Source organism: Rhinichthys klamathensis, unplaced genomic scaffold (assembly GCF_029890125.1).
Source record: "Rhinichthys klamathensis goyatoka isolate OS25496 unplaced genomic scaffold, OSU_Roscu_1.1 h1tg000306l_1, whole genome shotgun sequence".
NCBI lineage: Eukaryota > Metazoa > Chordata > Actinopteri > Cypriniformes > Leuciscidae > Rhinichthys > Rhinichthys klamathensis.
In genome coordinates this window covers 609,114-629,528 of record NW_026606825.1, presented here as the reverse complement: position 1 = coordinate 629,528, position 20,415 = coordinate 609,114, and the positions used below count along the sequence as shown (strand labels likewise).

At 45.9% G+C, this 20,415-nt stretch overlaps 4 non-coding genes and 2 pseudogenes across 4 annotated transcripts; all 6 read right to left on the bottom strand.

Annotated features, from left to right (window-relative positions):
- Positions 1 to 474: 474 nt before the first annotated feature.
- On the bottom strand, positions 475 to 638 carry LOC130104252 (U1 spliceosomal RNA). Its single transcript, XR_008809462.1, has one exon. It is a non-coding gene; the product is annotated as a U1 spliceosomal RNA (small nuclear RNA).
- Positions 639 to 1,065: 427 nt separating this feature from the next.
- Positions 1,066 to 1,244, bottom strand: LOC130104283 (U2 spliceosomal RNA; annotated as a pseudogene).
- Positions 1,245 to 7,689: 6,445 nt separating this feature from the next.
- On the bottom strand, positions 7,690 to 7,853 carry LOC130104256 (U1 spliceosomal RNA). The gene has a single exon (XR_008809465.1). It is a non-coding gene; the product is annotated as a U1 spliceosomal RNA (small nuclear RNA).
- Positions 7,854 to 8,256: 403 nt separating this feature from the next.
- LOC130104293 (U2 spliceosomal RNA) lies at positions 8,257 to 8,443 on the bottom strand. The gene has a single exon (XR_008809479.1). It is a non-coding gene; the product is annotated as a U2 spliceosomal RNA (small nuclear RNA).
- A 6,207-nt stretch (positions 8,444 to 14,650) lies between these two features.
- Positions 14,651 to 14,814, bottom strand: LOC130104253 (U1 spliceosomal RNA). The gene has a single exon (XR_008809463.1). It is a non-coding gene; the product is annotated as a U1 spliceosomal RNA (small nuclear RNA).
- A 409-nt stretch (positions 14,815 to 15,223) lies between these two features.
- On the bottom strand, positions 15,224 to 15,399 carry LOC130104296 (U2 spliceosomal RNA; annotated as a pseudogene).
- Between the last annotated feature and the right edge of the window lie 5,016 nt (positions 15,400 to 20,415).

Below are 20,415 nucleotides of genomic sequence, written 5' to 3'. Positions count from 1 at the left end.
GGCTATAACTCTCCAACGGAATGAGACAATTACACCCAACTCGGTACACCTGTGTACGGGCTCAGCCTGTGGTCACGTGAAAAGGGATGCGGCGACTGGCCACTTGGTGGCGCTGTAAACAGAAAAAACAACAACATGAATACGGCCATAGACGGCTGTATATCACATGATGTTTCACACATGCACAAGGTATTCATACCACATGATAGACCTCCTCATTACGAACAACTTTGCCTCCAGGACAACTGCTGTGAATCAAATTGTTTGTTAAATATTGGAGATTATTTGAAGAAGAATAAAACAAATCCATTTAAACAAAAAATAAAAAACCTCCTTTCACAGAGGTTGTTTTATATCTCCCGATCAACCACTGCAGTTAAAATTATCTGGACTTCCTAGGTCATCAACTATCAGAAGAAGAAGAAGAAAAACATAAGTGGAACTTTAACAATCTGCTCTTTTAACCAGTGTGTCCAGGGGAGAGCGCGTACGCAGTCCCCCACTACCATAAATTATGCAGTCGAGATTCCCACATTTGGGGAATTCGCAGGGGTCAGCACAACCGGAGTGCAATGGCCGAGCCTCGCCCTGGGTGAACCGTCTTCCTGATCATGGTGTCTCCCCTGCCAGGTAAGTATGAATTCCCAGGCCTTCAGTCAGAAGCACCCTGTCCCTCTTCGCAATCCTCACCAACGGTTTGACAATCAAACACACACACACACACACACACACACACACACACACCCCTGATTCAACTCATCAGCTCGTTAGTAAAGACTCCAAGAGATAAGAGAGACATCAAAAATGTGCAGTGACGGGCTTTTTTGTTGTTTTTTCATGCTCCGGCTCCGTGAGCCAAAAATCTATTTAATACGCAGTCCCCGGATAGTGGACGAATCAGATATTAAACGGATAGGAACAGAGTTTTATTTTTTTACACCACGATTCTACCTTTACTAGTATAGTATATGATCACCTACAACACCCATACACGACAATACACACTACTTCCATTAACACCTGCTGCCACATAACACCAAAACATTTCTTTCATTGAACACTTTAGGGGGGTGCACCGTTCCCAGAAGTACTGCAATACCGGGTCGATGCGTGGAGTGGACGGAGCAAGCCCCTATTCCATCTCCCAGCTCCAAAAAGCAATTTAATATATGGTGCCCGGGTAGGGCACGTATCAGATATTAAACTGATAAGAACAGATTTTTTCTTTCTTTCGAAAAAAGTTTGTCACATTGTTTTCATTCCATTCTTTCACTTTCCCTTTTTTTTTCCCATAAAAAATCGTGTAAACATTTTTTACACATATCTTAAAACAACAAAAAGGACATAATTTACAATTAAAAATCAGTTATGTTGATGTGTTGTGTAAAAGTCCATGTATGTTGACATGTGTGTTGTTTTAAAGGAAAGGTAAAATGGATTAAAATAAATAGGAAAACAAATATAAAACAATAAAATATGCCAAATAAAACATCTCTTGTACAGGATCGCGGGTGAGTCCCTATCAAGATTGTCCATTCACTCCAGGTCTCCAGAACAGGCCCCAGACTCCTCGCTTCCAGTGCCCAGCGGAGATCCCCTCTCCTCCGGCCCGCTGGCCCGCTGTTCCCGTAGCCGGTGTGGTGAGGGTGCATCTACGGGCGGCCAGGGTCGGTGGTGGCCGGGACCTCTTGGTGTGACCCCAGCCCCCCCATCCGAATGACGACGTCCGGTGCCTCCTGCAGCGTAGATCTAACTATTTGCTCGCACGCGTGGAGGAGCACCGTAACGCGTTTCCCCACCAGCAGGTTTCTGGTGGCCCAGATGGCATCCTTGATGTGGTTGAGGGTGAGCCAGAGCGAGGTGAATTGCTTTGATGTTAGCTCCTTCAAGCCCTGACCCACCCCCAGGATGGCAAACCTGTGTTCCATCTGGGCCCGACCCGCTGGCAGGCACGGGAAAACCAGGGGGCTGGTCTTGGCCCACAGGTCCCGCGCAGCACCGCACTCCCAGAGCAGATGGTAGACTGTCTCCGGGGAACCACATCCGGACCGTGGGCAGATGGAGTTTTTGGCCATGCCTCTGGAGTGCATGACCGCCCTGACCGGGAGGATCTCATGGGCCACCATCCACGATAAGTCCTTAAGCCTGTTCTGGAGAGCTGGGTGGGCTGCGTTCCTCCAAACGTCTTTGGCCTCACCTAGTGTGAGGCCTGGAACCGGACTCACCGATTCCCGATCCTGCACAAGAGAGATGAGAGACTTATGGTTAGTTAAAATCGTGGCATCATTTGTCTCTAAGAGATATTTCTTTAAAAATTTCTTAATAAAACTATGCTCTTTTGACAAATTAAAAGACACTGGACTTTTAAGATCAATGGGTAAAATTTTCAAACTTCTTAGGTATGACCCCATCCAGAATCGGGTCATGGCTGCTGTCTTGTGTTCTCTGGATGGGGTCAGTGCGTACTGGATGTGGAGGGCGGCAAAGCGGCTGCCTAAAAACAGGTGGGGGTCTGGGAGGCCTTTCCCGCCATTCTCTTTTTTCTTTTTGACGACCTCCCTCTTAAGTCGTTCCCACTACGACCCCCACAGGAAATAAAATACCTCCCTCTCCAACTTGGCCAGGAATCGTCTTGGGGGACTAAAAACAGAACAGACAAGTAACATTAGTGGTAAAATCACTGCTTTAAAAATTAAAATCTTGCCTTCTAGCGTCAGTTGTCTTAGTCCCCAAAAGCCCAGTCTTTGTCTGACTTTCCCTAACATGTCAGTCCAGTTTCCTTGTCCTCCACCCTCCCTGTCAAATTTTACTCCTAAAATTTTCAAATCATTTTCTTTAAAGTCCAAATCTAGTCCTCCTGTGTCCACGTCGCCCCACGGCCCGAAGAGCAGGGCCTCGGACTTACTCCTGTTAAGCTTGGCGCCTGAGACCCGACCGTACCAGTCAGTCAAGTCCATTGCTCTTCGTACTGATAAAAAGTCAGTCGTTAAAAGAGTCACGTCATCCATATATAAAACACAGGTCGCCGTCAGTCCACCAGTTCCTGGGATGTCTAGTCCTTTAATCCATTTATCCCTTCTCAAGATTTGTGCCAGTGGCTCAATACAAGCCACATACAGAAGAGGAGATAAAGGACACCCCTGACGGACGCCGCTGTGGAGTTTTACAGCTTTGGATAAATGCCCATTAACCAAAATTCTGCTAGACAGATCCTTGTACAGCAATCCCACCCAGGCTATTAACCTCCCAGGAAAGCCCATTTTTCCCAGTACCTGAAGCAGGTACTGGTGCGAGACGCGGTCAAAAGCTTTTTCAAAATCTAAATTTAGGACTACTAGCCGAATGTTTCTATCTCTCGCAAAACAGATGGCGTCTCTGATCAGTACCAGGCTGTCCGTGATCATCCTGCCGGGCACCGCGCAAGCTTGATCCAGGTGGATTACGTCCTCTAAAACAGTCGACATGCGTGTAGCTAAAATCTTACTAAAAAGTTTACAATCATAATTTAATAGAGTGATTGGTCGCCAGTTTCTCAAGTCAGTCTTGTCTCCTTTTTTGTACAGTAATGTAACTATCCCTACTCTAAAGCTGTCTGGAAGTCTGTCAAGAGTCTCAAATTCTTTAAAAACTGTAAGTAAGTCGTGTGCTAAAATATCCCAGAAAGTCAGATAAAACTCAAAGGGGAGTCCGTCCATGCCCGGGGACTTCCCCTTCTTAAAACCCTTTAAAGCTTTTTCCATTTCTAAAAGAGTAAAATCCTGGGATAAAAGCACATCTGGACTCTTAACTTTTTTTTATCTAAAAACCCTAAAACTTCCTCTAAGATGCCATTGTGTACCTCTTTAGTGCTGTATAAATTACTGTAAAAACTTTCAATTTCCCCTAAAATCAGATCAGTTGTATTTACTTCCCCCCCTCTAAAAGTTTTTAAAGTATTGATCTACCCTCCCCGAGCTATTGTCTTTTTAAAAAAATACCTGGTACACTTCTCTCCTTCTTCTAACTCCCTTTCTCTACATCTTAAAATAACACCTTTGCTCTTTGTTTCAGACAGGTCTGACATTTCTTTCTTTACTTCTTTTATTTCATTTGTAAAATCCAATCCATTGTTTAAAAGGTTAAAATATCTCTGCAGTCTTTTTTGCAACCCCATCATGCGTCTTTTTTCTTTATTCTTTTTTTCCTTTCCAATTTGTTTAAAAAACCGTCCTGTCCTTTGTTTCACCATCTCCCACCACTGTGCTCGTGAGTCGTAAAAGTCCTGGAGGGTCTGCCATTGGCTGAACTGCTCCCAATACTCACTAACCACTTCCTCGTCCTCTAATAGGGAACAGTTCAGCTTCCACAGCCCTCCCCCTACAGTCACACCCGTGGGAAGTGAAAGAGTGCAAGACAGCATCATGTGGTCGGAAAAAAAGAGGGGGGTCAATGTAGCATCGGTCGGCGGGAGGTCCCTTGTAAAAACATAGTCAATTCGAGAGGCTCTGGCACCGTCACCACTGAACCAGGTGAAGCCCTACTTTCTTTGATGCATTATTTTAAAACAGTCAACTAACTTAAAATCTTTGACTATATTTTGTAAGAAAACCGATGTCTTGTCGACCTTAAAATCCTCTCCTACCCTCCTTCTGTCCTTTTTTGATAATACACAATTAAAATCCCCTGCTACCACTAGGGGAGCCCTGCCTAGCATGTGGGGTTGCAGGTCTTCTAAAAGCTCATACCTGTTATTTATTCCAGTAAAACCATACATATTTAAAATGTTAAGATCCTTACCTAAAAAAGTCAGATTTGCTAAGATTGCCCGCCCGTCCCTCACCACAGTGCTGCCCTTCACCAAAAGGTTGGGATTTTTGATTAAAATAGCAACACCGTCATTTTTGTTAAAATTGGACCCACTCCAAATGGAAAATCCTGGGGTCCAAATCTCCTCCCACTTCCTGTAATTTGTTAAAAAAGGCAAACCACATTCTTGCAATAAAAACACATCTGACTTAAAAGATTTTAAAAGGGATAACACACTCTGTGCTCGCAACGTAGACCTCACACTTCTCACATTGATTGTAGAGATAGTGAGTGCCATGAGCAGTATGGTTAAAATTACAAGCATTAATAGAAGAATAAAACCAAAAGACTGCAGAAAGTTACATTAAAATCATGTTATGTCATGTAGCACTTGCTTCTCCTTTTACCCAGAAATACTGGGATCAGGAGGGCAAATGCTCGCCGCCTCGGAGTCCACAGAGAGAGCCTCTTGTGGCTCCTTCGGTGACGATGTTCTTAGCTTAACGTGCAAAAAGGAGACTTCATTGGGAGATTCTGCGGGCCACATACGGTCTAGATCTACCGAAGAGGAACTATCTAGCCGATGCGATGCCCGCAGCCTTTTCTCCTCTGTTTGAAGCAGAGGAGATCTCGCAGACCTTTTCTGCACTTGAGCATTGGGGAGTGAACCCTCGGTTTCATCCCCACTATCCACCACACTAACCTCCGATACGGTGTAGAGGGAGGAAGCCGTTACATCCTCCTCCTCCTCCATTTTGTTTCCACTTTTCTCTTTTTCGGGAACGGCTTCCTCACTCTGTTCGCTGTTAAAACTTGACTCCGCCCCACTTCCTTCCTCCTGCCCACTCCCTGAGGCTGGCTGGGAGATAGAATTTCCAGCCAAAACCTCAGGGACCGCCTCCTCCTTCCTTTGTTCTTTTGTTTGTTCCACATGTGGGGCGGCCATTTTGTGTCCTTTAAGTTTGTTGGCAAAACTTTTAGGGCAATCTCTGTAGAGATGGGTTGATTCTCCACAAAGATTGCACCGCCTGCCATTGGTACATTTTTCAAAACTGTGACCAATTTCTTTACACTTCCCACATACTAATTCTTGGCATGCCTCGGCAAGATGCCCAACTCTTCCACATTTCCCACACTACTTGGGCATCCCTTGATAGTGTATGTAGCCTCTGTTTTCTCCCAGCACAATCATGGAAGGCAGATGTTTCAGGCCTTGGTAGCCCCCAGCATCTTCCCATTGTTTGATGGGAATCCGCCAGGAGCAATTCCAAATGCCATCCTCATCTAGCACTTTGACAGGCTGACTTCTAACAGTGCAAAATCTACCCAGCCAGACACAAATATCATCCCTTGTTTAGGGGCAGAGTCATCAAACAGTTTAAGTCATCAGGCTTAAAATGTAAGGTCTTTTGGATCAGCTTCCTGGAAAAGTCCATGCAGGACATACCCAGAAGCTTCCCCTCAACCTCTCTGAATGTAAAACGCACGCTGTGGTGCCTCCGTACGCCGGCACGGGCAGCCGACATGATGGAGGCACCGACAGCCTAAAACTTTAAAATACCAATAAAAGTTTAAATAAATAAATAGATAAATAAATAAATAGATAAAACAGGTCTTACCTTAAAACTGAAACGGAGTAAAATCAGCTGGGTCAATCTACCTCTCAAGAGATGTGTGGCTCGGGATACCGGGAGATCTCGAGCCAAGAACCTCCAAGAGGCGATCGCAGTCTCAACCGTCTGACCAGATACTTGATCTTAGCTAAAAGGCCGAGAAGCGATGACACAATGACGTAGAGGCGGGGGAGCCGGCAAAAGCCACGACCACCTGGGCCGCGGCGAGAGGGTCTAAGGTCGCCAACAAACAAGCTCAGCTCAGATTGGTTGTCACACCGAAAAGGGATCACAACAGAGTGCACAACACCGACACTCTGGAGTGCAACCTGGGATTTTGGATCATCAACATTCTGCCCAAAAAGTGAGCGGGCAGACCAAAGCGTACGTCGTAGAGACTTGAAACTCTGACGGATGCTAGTACCCGCCCGGTCTACAACATCACCAAGGCTCGCCCCGATCGGCCCCAGGGTGGCGCTGCAGCGATCAAAAGTACGAAATGGCTCGTAACTCCTCGACCGTCCGTCGCAGACCCAAGTGTCTTACATGACCGGAATCATTGGCTCGGGTCGAACAAGACGCACGCCTCGGATTGGATGGTCGCGCTGGCGAGATTTTCGGGTATTTTGGATTTTCTGAAAAACCTACTTTTGCACACTAGTCCTAGGTTTTTTGCCCAATCTGACCCAAACTGGTGCAGAAAGATTCTCTGGAGTCTGACTGCCAACAGTGATCGTGAAAAAAGTCGGAATTTCCATTCGCGTTGGCGACCGGACGCCAAAACGTTGGGAGTTGGCGAGGCGGGCTTTACTTAAATGGCTATAACTCTCCAACGGAATGAGACGATTACACCCAACTCGGTACACCTGTGTACGGGCTCAGCCTGTGGTCACGTGAAAAGGTATGCGGCGACTGGCCACTTGGTGGCGCTGTAAACAGAAAAAACAACAACATGAATACGGCCATAGACGGCTGTATATCACGTGATGTTTCACACATGCACAAGGTATTCATACCACATGATAGACCTCCTCAGTACGAACAACTTTGCCTCCAGGACAACTGCTGTGAATCAAATCGTTTGTTAAATATTGGAGATTATTTGAAGAAGAATAAAACAAATCCATTTAAACAAAAAAGAAAAAACCTCCTTTCACAGAGGTTGTTTTATATCTCCCGATCAACCACTGCAGTTAGAATTATCTGGACTTCCTAGGTCATCAACTATCAGAAGAAGAAGAAGAAAAACATAAGTGGAACTTTAACAATCTGCTCTTTTAACCAGTGTGTCCAGGGGAGAGCGCGTACGCAGTCCCCCACTACCATAAATTATGCAGTCGAGATTCCCACATTTGGGGAATTCGCAGGGGTCAGCACAACCGGAGTGCAATGGCCGAGCCTCGCCCTGGGTGAACCACCTTCCTGATCGTGGTGTCTCCCCTGCCAGGTAAGTATGAATTCCCAGGCCTTCAGTCAGAAGCACCCTGTCCCTCTTCGCAATCCTCACCAACGGTTTGACAATCAAACACACACACACACACACACACCCCTGATTCAACTCATCAGCTCGTTAGTAAAGACTCCAAGAGATAAGAGAGACATCAAAAATGTGCAGTGACTGGCTTTTTTGTTGTTTTTTCATGCTCCGGCTCCGTGAGCCAAAAATCTATTTAATACGCAGTCCCCGGATAGTGGACGAATCAGATATTAAACGGATAGGAACAGAGTTTTTTTTTTTTACACCACGATTCTACCTTTACTAGTATAGTATATGATCACCTACAACACCCATACACACTACTTCCATTAACACCTGCAGCCACATAACACCAAAACATTTCTTTCATTGAACACTTTAGGGGGGTGCACCGTTCCCAGAAGTACTGCAATACCGGGTCGATGCGTGGAGTGGACGGAGCAAGCCCCTATTCCATCTCCCAGCTCCAAAAAGCAATTTAATATATGGTGCCCGGGTAGGGCACGTATCAGATATTAAACTGATAAGAACAGATTTTTTTTTATTTTTTTTTTTTATTGAAATCCATCCTTTACATACATATATTACATGATTTTACAACACACTTTTTCAATGTACCATCATTTTACACATAGAACCAATTTTTAAATCCTATCTCCCTCTCCTACTCAGGTATCTTTCTATTTCTTTTTTAATTTTTCCTTCGTCTACATATTTTAGTACTCTTGCTAATACACAACATACAATTAACTTTGAATCCATCCTTGGTTTTTTGACCCTCAACATTGAGGTCCTATGATTCCACACAAATCTCTTTCCTTCGGTTACAATTATCCATACTCCTTTCCTCACATCCGCCCTCTGCCTCTCCAAACCTTCCCCATAAATTACCAGGTTTCTGGTCAATATAGGGCCCCTCCATCCCACCCACCATTGATTCACCTCTTTCCAAAAGGCTGACGCAATTGGACATGACCAAAAAACATGTTCAACTGTCTCTTCCTTCCCACACTCATTTGGGCATAAAGGTGACCTTCCTTGCCCATGACGGTACAGCCTTTCTCTTACAGGCAAGCGCCCCAGGGCCCCCATCCAATGAAGGTCCCTGCCCGCCCCATCTATATATGACGGCTGTATCATCTTCCAATTCACCTTGACCGGCAGCAGTCTTTCTAATCCCTCTTCCCCCCTCTCCCTTTCCCTTAAGCCTCTATACAATTCTTTATGGTTCAAAACTATTCCCTGTTCCAAACCCCAAGAATGTTTGTGCAGAAAATTAGCCAGCCATTGGTATTCCGCCGTCCTATCCATCGACCATGGAACCAACTTGTCCCACGTAGTCATTGATCTCAGTAAGAAGGCTGCCCAGAACCTTGCAAAATAATAAGCTTTGTGAACCCTCTCCTGTACAATCAGGCGTGCCGTAAAAGAAACAAAAATAGCTGCAACCCACAAACTAAAAAACGGCACCCCTCTCCCGCCCTGCTTAACATCTTGCCCCACCTGTGCCCTTGATACCATCTCACACCCACCCTTCCACAAAAAAGAAAACACCAGACTATCCAACTCACGGCCCTCATTATAAGGAATAGGGAAAACATAAGCTAAAAAATTAACTGTAGGCAGCAAATCCGCTTTTATCACCAATGCCCTCCCCGATAGAGAAAGTTCTCTTGTTCTCCAAAACCCCACTTTGGAGCGGATTTTCCCAACCAAAACCTTCCAGTTCTCCTTGGCACTATTCTGCCTGAAAAAACCGTACCCCCAAAATTTTTAGGCCATTTTCACATAAACTATAACCCCCAGTGACGGTTTCCTTCCCAGCCCACTTCCCGACAAACATCACTGCTGACTTTGACATGTTCACTTTTGCCCCTGTAGCCTCCCCAAAGTCCCTAAGGATCTGGGTTGATTCCGCAAAATCCCTCTCAGTCGTCAAGAACAGTGTCATGTCATCTGCATACACCGACACTTTTGCGCACCTACCTCCCGCGCCTGGCATATGCAAGCCACTGAACCTCTGCCAAGTTCTTAAACGGGCTGCCAAAGGCTCTATGAACAGGATATATAAGAGGGGGGACAAGGGACAACCTTGTCTCACCCCTCCCAACTGTTTTACTGACCTCGTCAAAAAGCCATTCACTCTCACCTTACTCTCCGCCCCCTCATACAATAAACGCACCCACGCTCTAATCCCTTCCCCAAATCCTACCCTCTCCAAAACTTTGAACAAAAAAGAAAGCCCGACTCTATCAAAAGCCTTTTCTTGATCGAGGCTTAAGATAGCTAGCGGAAGATTCCTCTGCTCAGCCCACCCTACAGCGTCCCTTATCAGCGTTAGATTCAAACTACTAGTCCGCCCAGGCACCCCGCAGGTTTGGTCCGGATGCACTACCCTCCCTACCACCGACCTCATTCTCACCGCTATCACTTTTGCCATAATCTTGTAATCTATATTGAGCAAAGTGATGGGTCTCCAATTTGCCAAATCTTCCTTGTCTCCCTTCTTATACAGAAGGGAGACATGCCCTGTCCTCATTGACTCGGGAAGCATTCCCGCCGACAGGCTCTCATTATACACCTCCACCAGGTCCTTCCCAATTTTCTGCCAAAAAGAGCAATATAACTCAATTGGCAACCCATCACAACCTGGAGCCGTCCCTTTCTTAAGAGTTACCATCGCCTCTCTTGCTTCTTGCCAAGAAACTTCCCCTTCCAGACCATCAGCTTCCTCACTCTCTAAAGATTTCCTTAAGCACTTTAAAAACCCTTCTGCCAAAGAATCTACAGAACCTCTAACACTAAAAAGCTGCTTATAAAAACCCTCCACCACACTCAACATCTCATCCGTCGACTTTGTATACCCATTCTCTGTCCTCAAAATCTCTATACCTCTCTTCTGTTGATTTTTCTTTATGGCAGCGAATAAAAATTTTGATGGCCCTTCCTCCAAAACCCTTCTCCTCCTGCCCATCTCTAACATAAACTTTTCCGCCTCTTTCATATAGAAATCCTTTATCTTTCCCTGTAACTCGTAGAACCTGCCTCCTACCCCTGCTACCCCACTCCCTCCATTATTCCACAGAAACTGCATTTCCCTATTCCAACCATTAATTACCTCTCTCCTTTTCACCGCTTTAGCCCTCCCCCACCACCTACAGAAAATTCCTATTCTCTCCTTAACTCCCTCCCACCACAAGGCCCGCGACACATACAACCCCTTCAAATTCTGCCACGCCCTATAAAGATGTCTGAACACCTGGCAGAAAATCTCTTCCTGCAAAAAGGACCTATTCAGCCTCCAGGACCCTCTTCCCCGCTCAAACCCCCCCACTTCCACCTCCACCCCTACCATACAATGGTCCGACAACCAGACCGGTAACCTAAAAAACTTCCCCATTTCAATTCCCGCAGGTACAAACACATAATCCAGGCGGGAAGCTTCTCCTCTACTGTTTCTCCATGTAAATCCCTCTGATGCTCCCCCTACCACCTTGAAGGAATCACGAAACGAAAAACTTCTAATTAAATTGGCTAACTCCCCTCTAGGTTCTCTATCCAGCGACACATTAAAGTCCCCCCCAAGAAAAACCTTCCTATGCGTAAAAAATAAAACTTTCAAACAATTAAAGAAACCCAACCTCTCATCTCTTTTGCTGGGAGCATAAACATTAATAATTCTAACACCCACCCCTCTCTATCTTACATCAATGTATAACACCCTCCCCGGAACAACCATTGCACTCCCTTCAACTAAAAATTCTTCAGAATTGAAAAGTATTCCCACCCCATCAGCCTTAACGTTTCCCGCCCCCCACACTGATGGGCCCCTTTCCCATTCCTCTGAAAAAATAACTTCGTCTCTGCTGCCCTCTAGATGGCATTCTTGTAACAACAAAACATCAAAACAACAGGTCTTTAAAGACTCAAAAAAGGCTCTCCTTCGCTCTGCCATCTTCAGACCTCTCACATTGAGAGTAGCTATCCTGAAACCTCTCATCTCGGGCATACAGAAATATCACAAAACCCCCCAAAAAATATACATAGAACCACAAACAGTTTTGACCTTTTCAAACTGCACCTAAAAGCTGTCCCCCCACCCTCCCTTACATTAAATGTTGCCTTCCTTAAACAAACCATATGGATAAAAAAAACTCTTAGCAAAGAAAAGAACAGGAACCCTTACTTTCACCACATCCAAAATTCACCTACTGTCCATCTTCCCCAAACGCTTCTTTCCCCTCCCTCTCCCCCCTGATACCTCAATCCAATCCCCCCCTTCCCCTTCCACCCTCTCCCCCTCATCCCCCCCTGTATTCTTTTCCAAAATAGATTTCACCTTTTCAAAAACTCTCACCCTCCCCTCATTCCCGCATGTCCCTTCCCCTTCAGGAAGCTCTATCTCAATGTCCATCTCGTCTCCATCCTCTCTCCAGTCACTTCTGGCTGTCAGCTCTTGGGCCTGGAACCTGCTGCACTTTCGCTCGACCTCTGCACTCTTGTCCTCCAAAGGCCTCCGACGTCTTAATCCTTGACCCGTGCCCAGTTTCAGCGTGTCCTGTTGCTGTAGGCCCTCACCATCACCTGAAGGGAGCTGTTTCTCTCCGCCACTTGCCATCTCCACTGCCCCCTGGTCTGTCTCATAGATTCCGCACAGCACCTCTGCCACGTCGAATTCAGACCACACTTGCGATGACGCCGTCTGCTGTTCCACCTCCACCTTCCCGCTCTTTCCCGGCCCCTCTGCATTCCTTGTTTCTCCAGCCTGCTCCTTCGACGCCGGTTTGGTCATCACCGCCTGCACACTCTCCAGTAAGCCAGCAAAATCTTCCTGCAAATCGTGCCCTTCTTTGAACAGGCTGGCGTAAGATTTCTGCCTGCTGGGACACATCCGGAACAAATGATCTTTCTCCCCACACAAGCTGCATCTTTTAGGGTCTGGGCAGTTTGAGGCCACGTGCTCAGACGATTCACAAAAGCGACACCGTTGGCCTACACAGTCCGCCTTCACATGGCCTTGAGCGCCACACCTTCTGCAATACAGTGGCTGCCCTGGGTAGTGCAGAAAGCCTCTATTTGACCCGATGAAAAAGGATCCTGGAGGGTGCACAAGGCCTCCCTGAGCTGCTGGGTCTACTCGCAGTTTCACCAGATACCTCCGCTTGCCAGTCCAGATTCCAAAGCGGTCTTTCAAACGCTCACCTCCTTTGACTGTCTCACAATATCTAGCCAGAAAAGATAGCACATCACTGTCCTCCACAAAAGGGTTGTAAACGTGGATTGTCAAAGGTAAAAAGTCCTGAGCAAAGGCTGGAATTATTTGCAGGCCTTTCAAACACTGATGGTCTTTCTTCTTTTCCCAAGCTTCAAAAAAAAACACACAATCCCTTAACTGGAAAAAGGTCAAGTCCATAAACCCAGAAGAAGAAGAAAAGTCTTGCAGGCAAAAGACTAGTGAGGCTGAAATTCCAAAAACTTCCCTCAAGAGCTCGGTTACCACGAAGTCCCATCCAAATCTTCTCTTTACTTCCATATCCGTATCCGCTTTCACTTGTATCCTGACCGTGTTTCTCAACCGCACCATCATGGTCGGCATCTGCATCTCCTCTCTCGGTGCATCCATTTGGCGTACACTTGATCTTAGCCAAAAGGCCGAGAAGCGATGACACAATGACGCAGAGGCGGGGGAGCCGGCAAAAGCCACGCCCACCTGGACCGCGGCGAGAGGGTCTAAGGTCGCCAACAAACAAGCTCAGCTCAGATTGGTTGTCACACCGAAAATGGATCACAACAGAGTGCACAACACGACACTCTGGAGTGCAACCTGGGATTTTGGATCATCAACATTCTGCCCTAAAAGAGAGCGGGCAGACCAAAGCGTACGTCGTAGAGACTTGAAACTCTGACGGATGCTAGTACCCGCCCGGTCTACAACATCACCAAGGCTCGCCCGATCGGCCCCAGGGTGGCGCTGCAGCGATCAAAAGTACGAAATGGCTCGTAACTCCTCGACCGTCCGTCGCAGACCCAAGTGTCTTACATGACCGGAATCCTTGGCTCGGGCCGAACAAGACGCACGCCTCGGATTGGATGGTTGCGCTGGCGAGATTTTCGGGTATTTTGGATTTTATGAACAACCTACTTTTGCACACTAGTCCTAGGTTTTTTGCCCGATCTGACCCAAACCGGTGCAGAAAGATTCTCTGGAGTCTGACTGCCAACAGTGATTGTGAAAAAAGTCGGAATTTCCATTCGCTTTGGCGACCGGACGCCAAAACGTTGGGAGTTGGCGAGGCGGGCTTTACTTAAATGGCTATAACTCTCCAACGGAATGAGACAATTACACCCAACTCGGTACACCTGTGTACGGGCTCAGCCTGTGGTCACGTGAAAAGGTATGCGGCGACTGGCCACTTGGTGGCGCTGTAAACAGAAAAAACAACAACATGAATACGGCCATAGACGGCTGTATATCACGTGATGTTTCACACATGCACAAGGTATTCATACCACATGATAGACCTCCTCATTACGAACAACTTTGCCTCCAGGACAACTGCTGTGAATCAAATCGTTTGTTAAATATTGGAGATTATTTGAAGAAGAATAAAACAAATCCATTTAAACAAAAAACCTCCTTTCACAGAGGTTGTTTTATATCTCCCGATCAACCACTGCAGTTAAAATTATCTGGACTTCCTAGGTCATCAACAATCAGAAGAAGAAGAAAAACATAAGTGGAACTTTAACAATCTGCTCTTTTAACCAGTGTGTCCAGAGGAGAGCACGAACGCAGTCCCCCACTACCATAAATTATGCAGTCGAGATTCCCACATTTGGGGAATTCGCAGGGGTCAGCACAACTGGAGTGCAATGGCCGAGCCTCGCCCTGGGTGAACCACCTTCCTGATCATGGTGTCTCCCCTGCCAGGTAAGTATAAATTCCCAGGCCTTCAGTCAGAAGCACCCTGTCCCTCTTCGCAATCCTCACCAACGGTTTGACAATCAAACACACACACACACACACCCCTGATTCAACTCATCAGCTCGTTAGTAAAGACTCCAAGAGATAAGAGAGACATCAAAAATGTGCAGTGGCGGGCTTTTTTGTTGTTTTTTCATGCTCCGGCTCCGTGAGCCAAAAATCTATTTAATACGCAGTCCCCGGATAGTGGACGAATCAGATATTAAACGGATAGGAACAGAGTTTTGTTTTTTTACACCACGATTCTACCTTTACTAGTATAGTATATGATCACCTACAACACCCATACACGACAATACACACTACTTCCATTAACACCTGCTGCCACATAACACCAAAACATTTCTTTCATTGAACACTTTAGGGGGGTGCACCGTTCCCAGAAGTACTGCAATACCGGGTCGATGCGTGGAGTGGACGGAGCAAGCCCCTATTCCATCTCCCAGCTCCAAAAAGCAATTTAATATATGGTGCCCGGGTAGGACACGTATCAGATATTAAACTGATAAGAACAGATTTTTTTTCTTTTGAACAGTTTTATTGTCACAGTTTTCACAACATACAACTTACAAAAACATTACAATTTTTAAATAAAAAACCACAGTGGAATCATTAAAAACAAAACAAAATTTGTATATGCATGTATGCATGTTTGTTAAAAGTCCTTGTGCTTGTTTTTTGTTTGTAAAGTCCATGTGTGTTTTCAAGAGTCTTTGTGGTGCTGTTGTTGTTGTTAAAAAGGTGTCAAAAACCATCTTTAGAGGATAAAAATCAATCATAAAATAAAAATAAAATGTTAAAAAAGGAAGTCATCTTTTGTGCTGGACCGGAGTGAGTCCTTATCAAGATTTCCCATCACTCCTCTCTCCGGAACAGGCAACCGGCCCAGCGTTTCCAGTGCCCAGCGGAGGTCCCCTCCCTCCGGCCCGCTGGCCCGCTGTTCCCGTAGCCGGCGTTGGTGAGGGTGCATCTACGGGCGACCAGGTACGGCGGTGGCCGGGACCTCTTTCGTGCGACCGCAGCCCCCCCATCCGAATAACGACGTCCGGCGCCTCCTGCAGCGTTGATCTTACAAGTTGCTCGCACGCGTGGAGGGGCACCGTAACGCGTTTCCCCACCAGCAGGTTTCTGGTGGTCCAGATGGCATCCTTGATATGGTTGAGGGTGAGCCAGAGCGAGGTAAATTGTTTCGATGTCATCTCCTTCAAGCCCTGACCCACCCCCAGGATGGCGAGCTTGTATTCCATCTGGACCCCACCCGCTGGCAGGCACGGGAAAACCAGGGGGCTGGTCCTGGTCCACAGGTCCCGCGCAGCACGGCACTCCCAGAGCAGATGCCGCACGGTCTCCGGGCAATTGCACCCGGACCGTGGGCAGGTTGAGTCTTTGGCCATGCCTCTGGAGTGCATAACCGCCCTGACTGGGAGGATCTCATGGGCCACCATCCACGCTAAGTCCTTATGCCTGTTCCGGAGAGCAGGGTGGGCCGCGTTTTTCCATGTTTGCTTTGCCTCACCAAGGGTGAGGCCTGGGATTGGACTCACTGATTCCCGGTCCTGCACAGAAGAGACAAGAGCCTTGTGATTAGTTAAAACTGTGGCATCTAAATCCTCTAAAACATGCTTCTTTAAAAACTTCTTAATAAAACCGTATTCTTTTGGGAGGTTAAAAGACACAGGGGTCGTCAAATCAACTGGTAAAAGTTTTAAGAATCTTAAATAAGACCCCATCCAAAATCGTGCAAAGGCTGCGGTCTTGTTTTCTTTGGATGGGGTCACGGCATATCTCAGGTGCAGGGCGGTAAAACGGCTGCCTAAAAACAGGTGGGGGTCTGGGAGGCCTTTTCCACCATTTTCTGGTCTTTTCTTGACCACCTCCCTCTTCAATCTTTCCCACTTGGACCCCCACAGGAAATAAAACACCGCCCTCTCTAGGTTCCTCAGGAATTTCCTAGGTGGGATAAAAACAGAACAAACAAGTGACATTAGAGGTAAAATGACGGCTTTAAAAATTAAAACTTTACCTTCCAAAGTCATCTGTCGTAGTCCCCAGAACCCCAGTCTTTTCCTAACTTTCCCTAGCAAGTCAGTCCAGTTTTCACGTCCACCCCCTTCCTTGTCAAATTTAACTCCTAAAATCTTAAAATCTGTGTCTTTAAAATCTATATCGAGTCCATCTGTGTCGGTCTCGTCCCACGGTCCGAAGAGCAGGGCCTCGGACTTGCTTCTGTTGAGTTTGGCGCCCGAGGCCCGACCGTACCAGTCAGTCAAGTCCATTGCTCTTCGTATGGATAAAATGTCCGTGGCTAAAAGAGTGATGTCGTCCATATATAAAACACACGTTGCTGTCAGTCCACCGGTCCCAGGTATGTCTAGTCCTTTTATCCATGTATCCCTTCTCAAGATCTGTGCCAGTGGCTCAATACAAGCCACATACAGAAGGGGAGATAAAGGACACCCCTGACGGACGCCACTGTGGATATTTACAGCTTTGGAAAGATGCCCATTTATAAGAATTTTGCTGACCAAGCCCTTATACAGCAGTCCCACCCAAGCTATAAACCTCTCTGGAAAGCCCATTTTTTGCAGTACCTGAAAGAGGTACTGGTGCGAGACCCGGTCAAAAGCTTTTTCGAAATCTAAATTTAGGGCTACAAGCCGAATGTTTCTGTCTCTCGCATAACAGATGGCATCTCTAATCAGAACTAGGCTGTCTGTTATCTTTCTTCTGGGCACAGCACAAGCTTGATCCGGGTGGATTACGTCCTCTAAAACGGTCGACATACGTGTAGTTAAAACTTTACTAAAAAGTTTGCAATCAATTTAAAAGCGTAATAGGTCTCCAATTTTTTAAGTCAGTCCGGTCACCTTTTTTGTAAAGTAAAGAGACTATCCCTGTTCTAAAACTGTCCGGAAGTCTGTCAAGGGTCTCAAAGTCTTTAAAAATAGTCAGTAATTCGTGAGCTAAAATATCCCAAAAGGTAAGATAAAACTCCAGGGGGAGTCCATCTGCCCCTGGAGATTTACCCCTCTTAAAACCTTTGAGTGCTTTTTGGGTTTCTAAAATGGTAAAATCTTGGATTAAAAGCTCATTTGGACTATTTACTTTCTTGACTAAAAATTTTAAAACTTCCTTTAGAGTGGTTTCATGTACTTCTTTTGGACTATATAACTCCTGGTAAAAATGCTCAACCCCTTTTAAAATTTCATGTGTTGTTTTTACTTCCCTCCCTTCTACTTTTACACTGGTCATAGCCCCTCCCCTAGTTAATATCTTTTTAAAAAAAATACCTAGTACATTTTTCACCTTCTTCTATATCTCTCTCTTTACTTCTTAAAATAACCCTTTTACTTTGAAAACTGGATAAAACTGACATTTCTTTTTTGACCTCTTTCATTTCATCATTAAAATCAAAGCCATTATTAAAAAGATTAAAATATCTTTGTAGTCTTTTTTGCAGCCCCATCATGTATCTCTTTTCCCTATTCTTCTTGTCCCTTCCTACTTTCATAAAAAACTGTCTTGTCCGGTCCTTTACCATCTCCCACCACTGTGCACGTGTATCGTAAAAGTCTTGGAGGGTCTGCCATTGGCTGAACTGCTCCCTATATTCCCTTACTACATCCTCGTCTTCTAAAAGGGAGCAGTTCAGCTTCCACAGCCCTCCCCCTACCGTCACACCAGTGGGCAGTGAAAGGGTGGAAGACAGCATTAAGTGGTCAGAAAAGAAGAGGGGGGTAACTGTAGCATCGGTTGGCGGGCAATCTCTTGTAAAAATATAGTCGATGCGAGAGGCTCTGGGGCCGTCACTACTGAACCAAGTGTAGCCCTCCTCTCGTTGATGCACATTTTTAAAACAGTCGACTAATTTAAAATCTCTCACTAAGCCCTGCAATAAAACCGTTGTCTTATCGACTTTAAAATCCTCTCCTACCCTCTTCCTATCTTTTTTTGATAAAACACAGTTAAAATCCCCTGCCACCACTAGGGGAGCCCTACCTAGCATGTGGGACTGCAAGTCTTCTAAAAGCTCATACCTTTCATTTTTTCCTGTAAAACCATACACATTGAGAACATTTAAATCTCTTCCTAAAAAGTTTAGATTTGCTAAAAGAGCCCGCCATTCCCTCACCACTGTGCTGGAGGGACCAGGGGGCCATATTTCCTCCATCTTGGTGTACCTGGTTAAAAAGGGCAAAGCACACTCTTGTATTAAAAACAAATCTGATTTACAAGTATTTAAAAAGGATAAAATGCTCTGTGCTCGTATGGTGGACCTCACACTTCTTACATTGATGGTTGAGATAGTGAGGGCCATGAGCAGTAAGGTTAAAAAGGTATGAGACATTTAAAACAGAAGACAAACAAGACTACAAAAATAAATAATTAAAATCTTGTTGCAATTGCCTTTCCCTCCTCCCAGATGGACTGGGGTCAGGAAGGCAAATGCTTACCACCTCCGGAGCTACAGAGGAAACCTCTTGCAGTTCTTTCGGCGATGATGTTCTTAGCTTTATGTGCAAAAAGGATACCTCATTTGGGGATTCTAGGGGCCACATACGTTCAGGATCTTCCAAATTGGAACTATCCGAACGATGTGCTGCCCTAGCCTTTTTCTCCTCTGTATCAAACAGAGGAGATCCCGCAGGCCTTTTTTGCACCTGAGCGTTTGGAAGTGAAAGCTCAGTTTCACTCCCACTGGTTTCTAAAAACACATCCGGAACCGTTTCTAAAGAGGAAACTGTTTCTTCCTCTGACTCCTCTCCTTCCTTATCTTTCCCAATTATGGTGGCTTTCCTTTCAGTTTGAGTGTTTGACTCCGCCCCTGTGGCCGCCCCACTTCCTCTCTCTTGCCCAATCCCTGAGGCTGGCAGGAGATTTGAAATTCCCGCCAAAACCTCAGGGACCACCTCCTCCTCCCTTTGTTCTTTTGTTTGGTGTGTTTGTGGGGCGGCCATTTTTAGCTTGTTGGCAAAAACTTTTAGGGCAGTCTCTGTAGAGATGGGTTGATTCTCCACAAAGATTGCACCGCCTGCCATTGGTACATTTTTCAAAACTGTGACCAATTTCTTTGCACTTCCCACATATTAATTCTTGGCATGCCTCGGCAAGATGCCCAACTTTTCCACATTTCCTACATAACTTTGGCATCCCTTGATAGTGTATGTAGCCTCTGTTTTCTCCCAGCACAATCATGGAAGGCAGATGTTTCAGGCCCTGGTAGCCCCCAGCGTCTTCCCATTGTTTGATGGGAATCCGCCAGGAGCAATTCCAAATGCCATCCTCATCTAGCACTTTGACAGGCTGACTTCTAACAGTGCAAAATCTACCCAGCCAGACACAAATATCGTCTCCAGTCAATGTTTCATTAAACATCCTGACAATCACAGTTTTAAGTGTGTTATCAGAAAGTTTCTCCACAGTGAACATGGAGAACTGGGCTTTAACATTTTCAAACCTTTGCCAAAATTCTTTAAGAAGGGAAGCAGCTTTAAAGCTCACGTCAAATCCCTTGTTCAGGGGCAGAGTCATCAAACAATTCAAATCTTCAGGCT